The sequence below is a fragment of the Beta vulgaris genome, chromosome 1, assembly GCF_026745355.1.
Source record: "Beta vulgaris subsp. vulgaris cultivar EL10 chromosome 1, EL10.2, whole genome shotgun sequence".
NCBI classification, from domain to species: domain Eukaryota; kingdom Viridiplantae; phylum Streptophyta; class Magnoliopsida; order Caryophyllales; family Amaranthaceae; genus Beta; species Beta vulgaris.
The window spans coordinates 64193009-64201431 of record NC_079202.1 but is presented as its reverse complement, the minus strand read 5'-3'; the positions used below and the strand labels follow the sequence as shown (position 1 = coordinate 64201431).

Sequence of the window (8423 nt, the reverse complement as noted above, 5' to 3'; positions counted from 1 at the left end):
TGTTGTTTATTTTTGCGCGCGAGGAAAAAAAGGCGAGGAGAGAAAATAGGTCCCCCCAAAAAATACACAACTATTAACAACAACTTATCTTATATCCTTGATTTATGTAGGGTATTGCTCCACGAAATGCCAGACAATAAGATTATCTATGAAGGAAGAGGAGCGAACACGCTTGCGGATCATATTGCTAGGACTGCTAAGGGGAGAACAAATGGACTCTCTATCATTTATATTTTGTTGACCCCTCCCCGAATTGTATGACTATTTATTATGGATTGTCAATGTAGTAGTAACGTTATTAATCTGGATTTCCGTATGGAATCCCATAACTATGTAATAGATTTATTTTCAAAATGACATCTCACAAAAATTTAGTACCAAAATTAAATTAAATAATACAAAAATTAAGTTAAAGTGATACTAAAATACCTTGGTATCATACTAAAATTTGGTACCAAAATGGAGTCGATAACAAAATACTATATTTTGATATAACTGATGAGTTACCAATACTTTCATCCTAAGGTCTACCTTTGAATTTGCGCAAACAAAGATTTTGGACTACTTTGAAAGGGGTCGTCGAAATTTTAATAATCGCCTTCTTCGGCGTGGAAACAACGCCGTCTCCTCCGCCCCTCCTTTCTCTGTCATTGCCGCTAAAATATCGGACAGCCTCCATGGTTTGTTCTTTCTCTCTCAATGTATTTGGTTTGATTTTGATTGTTGTGGCGTTCGATTTTGGTCATTTTGGAGTATGGTACTCGTGGCGTAACATATTGAGGTTTGATGGTCCTCAGATTAGAGAAGCTTTTTTTGCAAATCTACTTTTTTTTTTTTTGCCAAATCAGGAAATTCCATGTCTATAATTGATTGAATTGTTGCAAGTTTTTTTTTTTTTGCAGGGTGAAATTTAAATACTACATTGATGTTTCATTATAAGTAATTTATCGGGAATCGGGATAATCATATTTGAGCTTACTTAATTATGAGCTTGGATCTATTTACACTGTAGAGAAGTGATAACAGTGGGAACATTTGAAGATGGAGAAAGTGTGAGAGAGATTATGCGTTATGGAAAGAAACCCTTTAAGGGAAAGTCTGGGAAAGAGTGATGTGGGCATTGCTTTGTTTAGTCTGATTAAATCTAACGAGAACAGGGTGAGGATTGTTTAGGCTAATGGTGCGAGTTAGTTAGGAACGTAAGTTTTATCTGTTCTCTTCTTCATGAATTGAAAAAGACCAACGTAGCCATAACTTAAACTATGCCTTATATGGCTATGTGAATAGGATGTCTTATAGCCCTAGGGCTTCGGACGATGAATTGTTTCTTCAGGCAAGATTATAGCTTTCAAACTTTAAAGTGCAATATAGTTTTAGTTTTTAATCTTATTGTTGAAATTAGTGACTCATTCTTGTGCTTTTTGTATAATTGATCTTAGCAATTAGCAATTAGCAATTAGCAATTGCAATGCAGAAAAATCAAATAAGGTCTTTTTTTCTCCTGGAGGATCATTACTGCCCATTCTCATTCGAAAATAAACCTCCTAGAAGCACTAGAGATTTGACCTTATGCTGTATGTTTTGAAGTAACACCTGTTCTATGTGTCTCATACATATTTTGATATTGCTGTCTATACGAAAATTTAGTGTCAACCGGGGAAGCGAACCAAGAGTGCTTTCATTTATTAGAGGTACTTGAGTGCTCTTTTTGTGGTCCAAATGTTGGTGTTTATTCTGGTCCTCCTATGACATGTACCTCATTTGGTGAAAGACTTTTTCAAGCTTGTTCTAATGCATATTTCTCTTTGTATGCTAGTACACAAGTTTGTTCCTTTCTGTAGATTGATTTATTTAAAAGGTAGAGACAAACAATAGGTAGTCGTAGGGCAGAAAACAATGTGGTGCATGCTCTTAATTTTAAAAGGTATAAAACTACATTTAATACTTACCCAATTTGACTGAATTAGCTTAATCTATCACTCTACTGCATGATTGTCTGACCTCTTGTGGACATAACTTAAGATCTCTCTTGCAAAATATTTTTCATAAGAATATCAGTACAACTATTGCAACTAAACAGACAATATTATAATTCAAAAAAGCTCCCCTGACTGATTTCACTTGTATAGTATTGCAGATCTTTAATGAGTTGTTTTAAGGTAGTTGATGTAGGTTATCTTCCTGTTGCTTACTGATTCACCATTGTGTTTGACTTAATATGGCAGTCATGTAGATAGAAAAAAATAAATAGAGAGGAAACTAAGTCTAAGTTTTATGGTAAGCAATGTCAATTCTCTATAGCATATGCTAAATATCTAGGCTCTAGCTATAATATGCTAGTGTGAACTTATTAGAATTTGATAGAAGTTCTACTTTATATATTTAAAATTTTGCACTCCCAAGTACAGTCTCATGATTTAGAATATGGATTCGATTACACTGACTTGGGGTGATGCGATCTCAAAAACTTCCTGCTGACTGCTTTTAATAACACATGTTAATTGACAATGGAATAACAGGTTTTTTATTCAGAAATTGTATGAATACTAGCAGTAGATTGTCGCTGTATTCTGCTTTTATTATTTGTTTTGTTGTTAATATGTGATTTTATTTTAGTTGCATTCTCTCTGCTTTGGGTCATGCAGTTTCAAAGAAGTCCATGTACAACTTTATGCGTTCAAATCGAGCTTGTGGATTATAGGCACTCATAGACCTGAGTAAGAAAATTCAGAATCAATATATAACACTTTGCTTCTTTCAGCATGCTGTTATGAATTCACTAGATTAAATTGATCATTAGAAGGTTATTCACACCCCCAGAATTACTGAAGACCTAAAGTCGCTCTGCAACTTGTAACGGTAACCTATATAAAGGCACAAAACACCTGATATAAGTCCAATAACAATGAAACTTCACTTGTAAATCCCTATTAACGGTAACATAAAACCATGATAGTTTCTTAATAAAATCGTAAAAATTGTTACAAGAATTGATGTTGATCAGCATCAGTATCAAGTCGTTCATCTGTTGTTCTTATCTCTACTTGAAAATATTTGTGTGATTTCATTTTTGAAAATGTTTTATGTTTATTTCTATTGTAGAGATTTACATCATGTAAACGTTTTCATGTTAAGATAAGTGGTCACTCCAGTGATATTGTTATAATTATTTAGAAAACTGTCTGCATAGTTTGCTTAGTTTGATACTTTTGATTCTTATCTGTTTACTCAATATTATATGTTTCTTATGTAGATCAAACCTATAGAACGTATAGGGAAAAATTAGAGGTCATTAACTAATGGCCATGGGTATTTGGTGACTAAGTAACACCTTCCTAAAGCATGTTCTCTCATCACGCAAATTGGACTTAGAACCTCTCTCTTCGAGAAATATATTCTCAAAGGGATCTTTTGGAAATATAATTGTGTTTGTTTCTCTAAATAAAGCTTTTGAATTGCTAATTGTCTGTATTGCTTGCCTTTTGACACTATGTGAACACTTAAATGATTGAAATGTTTTTTAGAAACTTGTGAATTTTGTAAAAATGCATTGACATCTTCCCAATGCTCTTGAAAGAATACTTGCTATGGCAAGTCTAAATCTGGTGTCATCATACCGCTGCAAATGATGCTGGGTTATTTTTATTTTTATTTTTTTGATAAGGAAAGAAAACTAGGTTACACCCTAATAGTGGGAAAACCTAACTCATCCTTGCGGATGATAAGAGAGAGCCCTGGAGGAAACTCCGTAGAGGATAGCCATAGTTGTTGGTGCGTTTTTACCCAATTCGTTAATAGGTCCGCTGCTTGATTTGCTTCCCTGTAGCAGTGATTGGCCGAAAAAGCGTCCAACTTCTTAGCATCTTCACCTGCGTCATCAATCAGATTAGAAATTTCCCATGGAATACGCCACTCTCTTCTAATTGAATTAATCACCACCAAGTTATCTCCTTTCTACTTCAAGTTTTCTTATACCAAGGGAAATCGTTGTCTTCGTTCCGAAATAAAAACCCATTGTTTCTGCCATAAGTATAGACCAGTGAGGGGGCAGGGCTTTAGCCCCAACCGTCACTGGATTGCCCAGGTAATCCCTAATGATGAACCCCTAATGATGAACCCGAAGGAACAGTGATCCGAGCCGGACTTTGAGCCATCAGAATTATGTTTTGCCCATCCTTCGCGGGGGGGGGGGGGATCCAATGGATCAAACGGTGCGGGGGGGAGATGTGGTGGTTCCTTTTGAACCCCGACACATCCACTTCCCCTGGGTCAACACTAACGTTGCTAAACCATGCTTCACAATAGTTGATTATTATTATTGAGTCATTTTGGACATTGATTAATTCTTCATTGAAGCAGACTTTATTACGAAAAAACCAGATGAACCACCAACCAATCGTTATCTTTTGAAGATCTTGAAGTGTGTTAAACACACGTAGCTTATTAATAACGTCTACCATCTCTGTTTTTTTGAGAATTTGATCTCTAATTTTCGGCCAATCATAGTGGCAAGAAATTTCCTTGAATAATTCATGGGAGAAGGGGCAATCTAATAGGAGATGCCTTGTTGTTTCTGTATAATGATTGCAAAAAACACAGGGAAGGGAAACCGCTACATGAGTACGCATAAGTCTTTCTCTAGATGGTAGGCCATCATTGCAGATTTTCCAAATAAAGTTGCTAACTTTTGGGGGATGTTGAGTTTCCAAATCCAACAGAATGAGCATTATTGAATATTTTCCGAGGTTATTCCTTGAATCAAGAGGGCTGCAGATTTAATGGTAAATTCGCCACTCGGAGTGAGCCTCCAGTAAATTGTGTCTTGAATATCATTGGATGGGATGGGAGTGTTTCTAATGACTTCGACTATATGATCCGGTAGGCAACCTTTAAGGGCTTGGACATTCCACTTTTTATTTGGAAGGAAGAAATCCTCTACTTTTTGTTCCAGATTGTTAATGGTGGGAGAAATATCCACTAGAGGGTAGGGGAATAACCAGTTGTCCTTCCAAAAACAAATGGATTTTCCATTCCCCACCTTCCATTGGATTCCTTTAATGAAAATTGGTCTTAATTTCATAAGGTTTTTCCAATGCCATGATCCTGATTGGGAGGTTGTATAGTCAAAAATTGATGCAGATTTTAGATATTTTTTCTTGACTAGTTGAACCCATAGGTTATTTGGATCCCTGAGAATGCGCCAAAGTAATTTCATTTGCATTGCTTTGTTGTTGACTTTAGCTTTTCTGAGTCCCAATCCGCCTAAAAATTTAGGCTTGCAAATTCTATCCCACCCAATGAGGTTAGGAGTTGTAGCATCCGGCTCTCGGTTCCAAAAGAAGTTGCGGCAGATCTTATCGAGGTTTAAAAGGGTGCTACTTGGCAAAGTAAAGCGTTCCATTTAGCTAGCTGGTTATTAGTGTTGGTTATGATTTTCCCAAATGTGGTAGAGTTCACTCTCAAATGATGCTGGGTTATAGTTATGCCTGGAACTTTATCAATGCCGACCTGGGAGGGGGTTAGTCCCTTGGTCCCATTTGTAATGTTTAAAAGGTGACTTTGTCTGTCCCATTCATAATGTCAAATTTTAATTTTCAAAAGCTAGTTAATACTGTTAGCATGTTAAAGCTTTTTTGGACAGGACATTCTCTGTTGTTGTATAGGCTTGTTTTTCCCTTATATATATTGAAACAAATGGAAAGAGGGATTGGTCTATGTTGGTTTTTGATGGCGTTCAATAAAAAATCTTCCCTAAGAAATCCTTTTGAAGATGTCAACTACTGTATGGGATAAGATCACATGATGCCTTGCATTTGGATTTCCACTTTGAAGATCCCAAGTCACCATCATGATACTTATGGGAGACAGAAGATTGATTCTCTCACCAAGCCATAATCATGGCAGCACAAAAAAAAAAGGAAATTTATGAGGGAGCTCTCTGTTTCTCGAGTCTTTGAAGGTTTACTAGTGTTCATATGGCTTGATGTTGATAAGTATATATGCCTATATGGGCGAACTGACAACAGTTTCGAATGTTGGAGAAAAAAAAGATTTTATTTGAAGCTTCATTGTGTCAAACTATTAGTTACCATGTGGATGCTTAAGCTCTGGAAAAGTTTAAGAAGTATGTCATATGACTCATATCAGAAGTTACTTCAAGACTGAAGGGAATCGTGGGGTAAAAGAATGTTGGGTCTTCCCGATTAACTTGAGGTGAAATTAGAATTGGCAAATGAAGCCCTTTTCAAGGCCATACTCCAATGGCCTTATAGAAATTCCTAGTAAGTACAAATGGATGGTTGGTAAGATTAATCGTCATATCACATTTGACGCCTATGTGCTCTATCTTCTGATTTTATGACATTTTGCTGAGACTTTGGCGTGTTTTGGTGTCGCTTTTGGGTGCCTGGAGCATTATAATGATTGCCTTTCCATTGTATCTGTATGATGACAGTAGCAGGTAGGCAAGGCCATCTCAATTGTTGCTATGCATTGATGATCTATGTAGGGGCTTGGGACTAAATGTGGTTATTCTGTCTTCTCTGTTTTTCGTAGTTTCTTAAGCTTGGATTATGGTGTTCTTCCAATGCCATCTCATAAGCTTATTTGTCCAGTTTTCTCCTCTTTGATTATCTTGTAACCACTTGCTGAATGGATTAAAGGCGTAGCTTTTTTTTGCATCTCATCTAGATTGTTGAAAAAAGGATCAGATAGAGACTTCGACACCCCTTGATGATGTCAACTGATGATACCAACCCGTAATGGTCTTATTTGTGCAAACTATTACAGCGGTAGAAGGGGAACTTGGGAACCCTAAAATCTTGGCATCTATATGACGATAACTGATCCTAAATTTTTGAGACAGAGAGGGGTCCCCACTTTAGGGTTTTCTCCGATGACAGAAATACTCTAATCTTGCCTCATGATCATAATCAGATCTGTTGATATCTGTCATGCATACTAAGTCTCATCCTCTGATTTTTATTGTGTTGTGATAATTTTGTCTAATTATGAATTTTTCTTTGTAGTTCTTGCAAGATGATGTATACTTGAGAGTTGAAGGGAATTGCAGTGTATATGTATTATGTAGTATGACTTATGAGTATGTAATCAGTTATTTGAGTTCATTTATGCTATGTTTGGATAGCAAGATTTCATTTCAAATCCTGGATTTGGGTGAAATCTAGTGTTTGGATGGCATGGAATTTGAAATCATGGAATTTGTTCAAATTCTTATCAAAAGCTTATATTAGTAGAATTTGAAATTCAAGCTATGACCTTGTCATTTGAAATTCTCTCCCCATACATATCCCAACTTCATGAATATTTATATCTCAACTTCACTCATTTTCTTTCTAATATTTATTTCTCTCTCTTTTAATAAACCCACACTTTTTCTCTCTCCTCCATTAAACCTCTATTTCTCTCTCCTCTATCAAACCCCCTTTACAAAACAATGATTAGGAATTGAAATACAAACTTTAAATTCAAAATTTCAATTCCATTATTTGAAATGAAATACAAGTTTCCAAACACTACCTCAAGGGAATTGAGAAATAATACTTCTTTTAGGCGTCCTGTCTCGACTTAAATTCATGGTTAAATAACGGGAGTTTGTCAGTATTCACTTCCTATCCACATTGTGGCGTCTAATCTGCATTATAATTCTTCTTCGCCCTGTGTTGTGATTTAATAATTACTCCCTCCATAAATAAAATTATGGAAAAATTGACAGAAATAATCCTAATTATGACCGGTCTGCTCAAAATAATCCGAACTTTAGGTTATTCTAGAATAATCCAAACTATTTAGGGTACCTTCCCAAAATAATCCAAACTTTTATTTTTCTTGCCTTCAATGATCCCTTTTGGGTCTACTATATATAGGATAATTAAAAGTTTGGATTATTTTGAGAACGTACTCCTCATAGTTTAGATTATTCTAGAATAACCCATAGTTGGGATTATTTTGAGAGAAACGGTGATAGTTTGGATTATTCTTGTCAATTTTTCCTAAAATTATTACACTTTTTGATATTTTACACTATTCACAAACTTCACTTTGATCATTGTTGGTGATTTATACGTGAATAAAAACATAGTTACGTGGGATTTTGTCCGATTCGTCTTAATATGTATCTTATAAATATGTACATTTTATAATTTTTACAAATACAAAGTTAGAGGTTTTAGCCCGTAAAGTTTTATATTGGCATGCGTGAACGTGTACGGTGTAAGTGTAATAATTGTTTGTAAACTGATGGAGTATTTTTTATTTTCACTGATTGAAACTTAATATGATATTATAATATACGGTGTAAGTGTAACAAATCTTGTTGCAAGCTAATTTTACTTTTGTTAATCGACATAGTTTAAACTATTTACTGTATTCAAAAAGTGGTATGTTCCTATCTGTTATCCTTG

At 35.3% G+C, this 8423-nt stretch overlaps 1 long non-coding RNA gene across 3 annotated transcripts; it reads left to right on the top strand.

The window, feature by feature from the left end:
• The first annotated feature begins 493 nt into the window (after positions 1-493).
• Positions 494-7270, top strand: LOC125496518 (uncharacterized). 3 transcript variants are annotated; one of them, XR_008970071.1, is made up of 3 exons: positions 494-680; positions 2617-2717; positions 7029-7270. It is a non-coding gene; the product is annotated as an uncharacterized LOC125496518 (long non-coding RNA). The 3 variants fall into 3 exon arrangements; XR_007273095.2 differs by having other exon boundaries at positions 495-680; positions 2646-2717; XR_007273092.2 differs by having other exon boundaries at positions 495-680; positions 1454-2717.
• The last annotated feature ends 1153 nt before the right edge of the window (positions 7271-8423 follow it).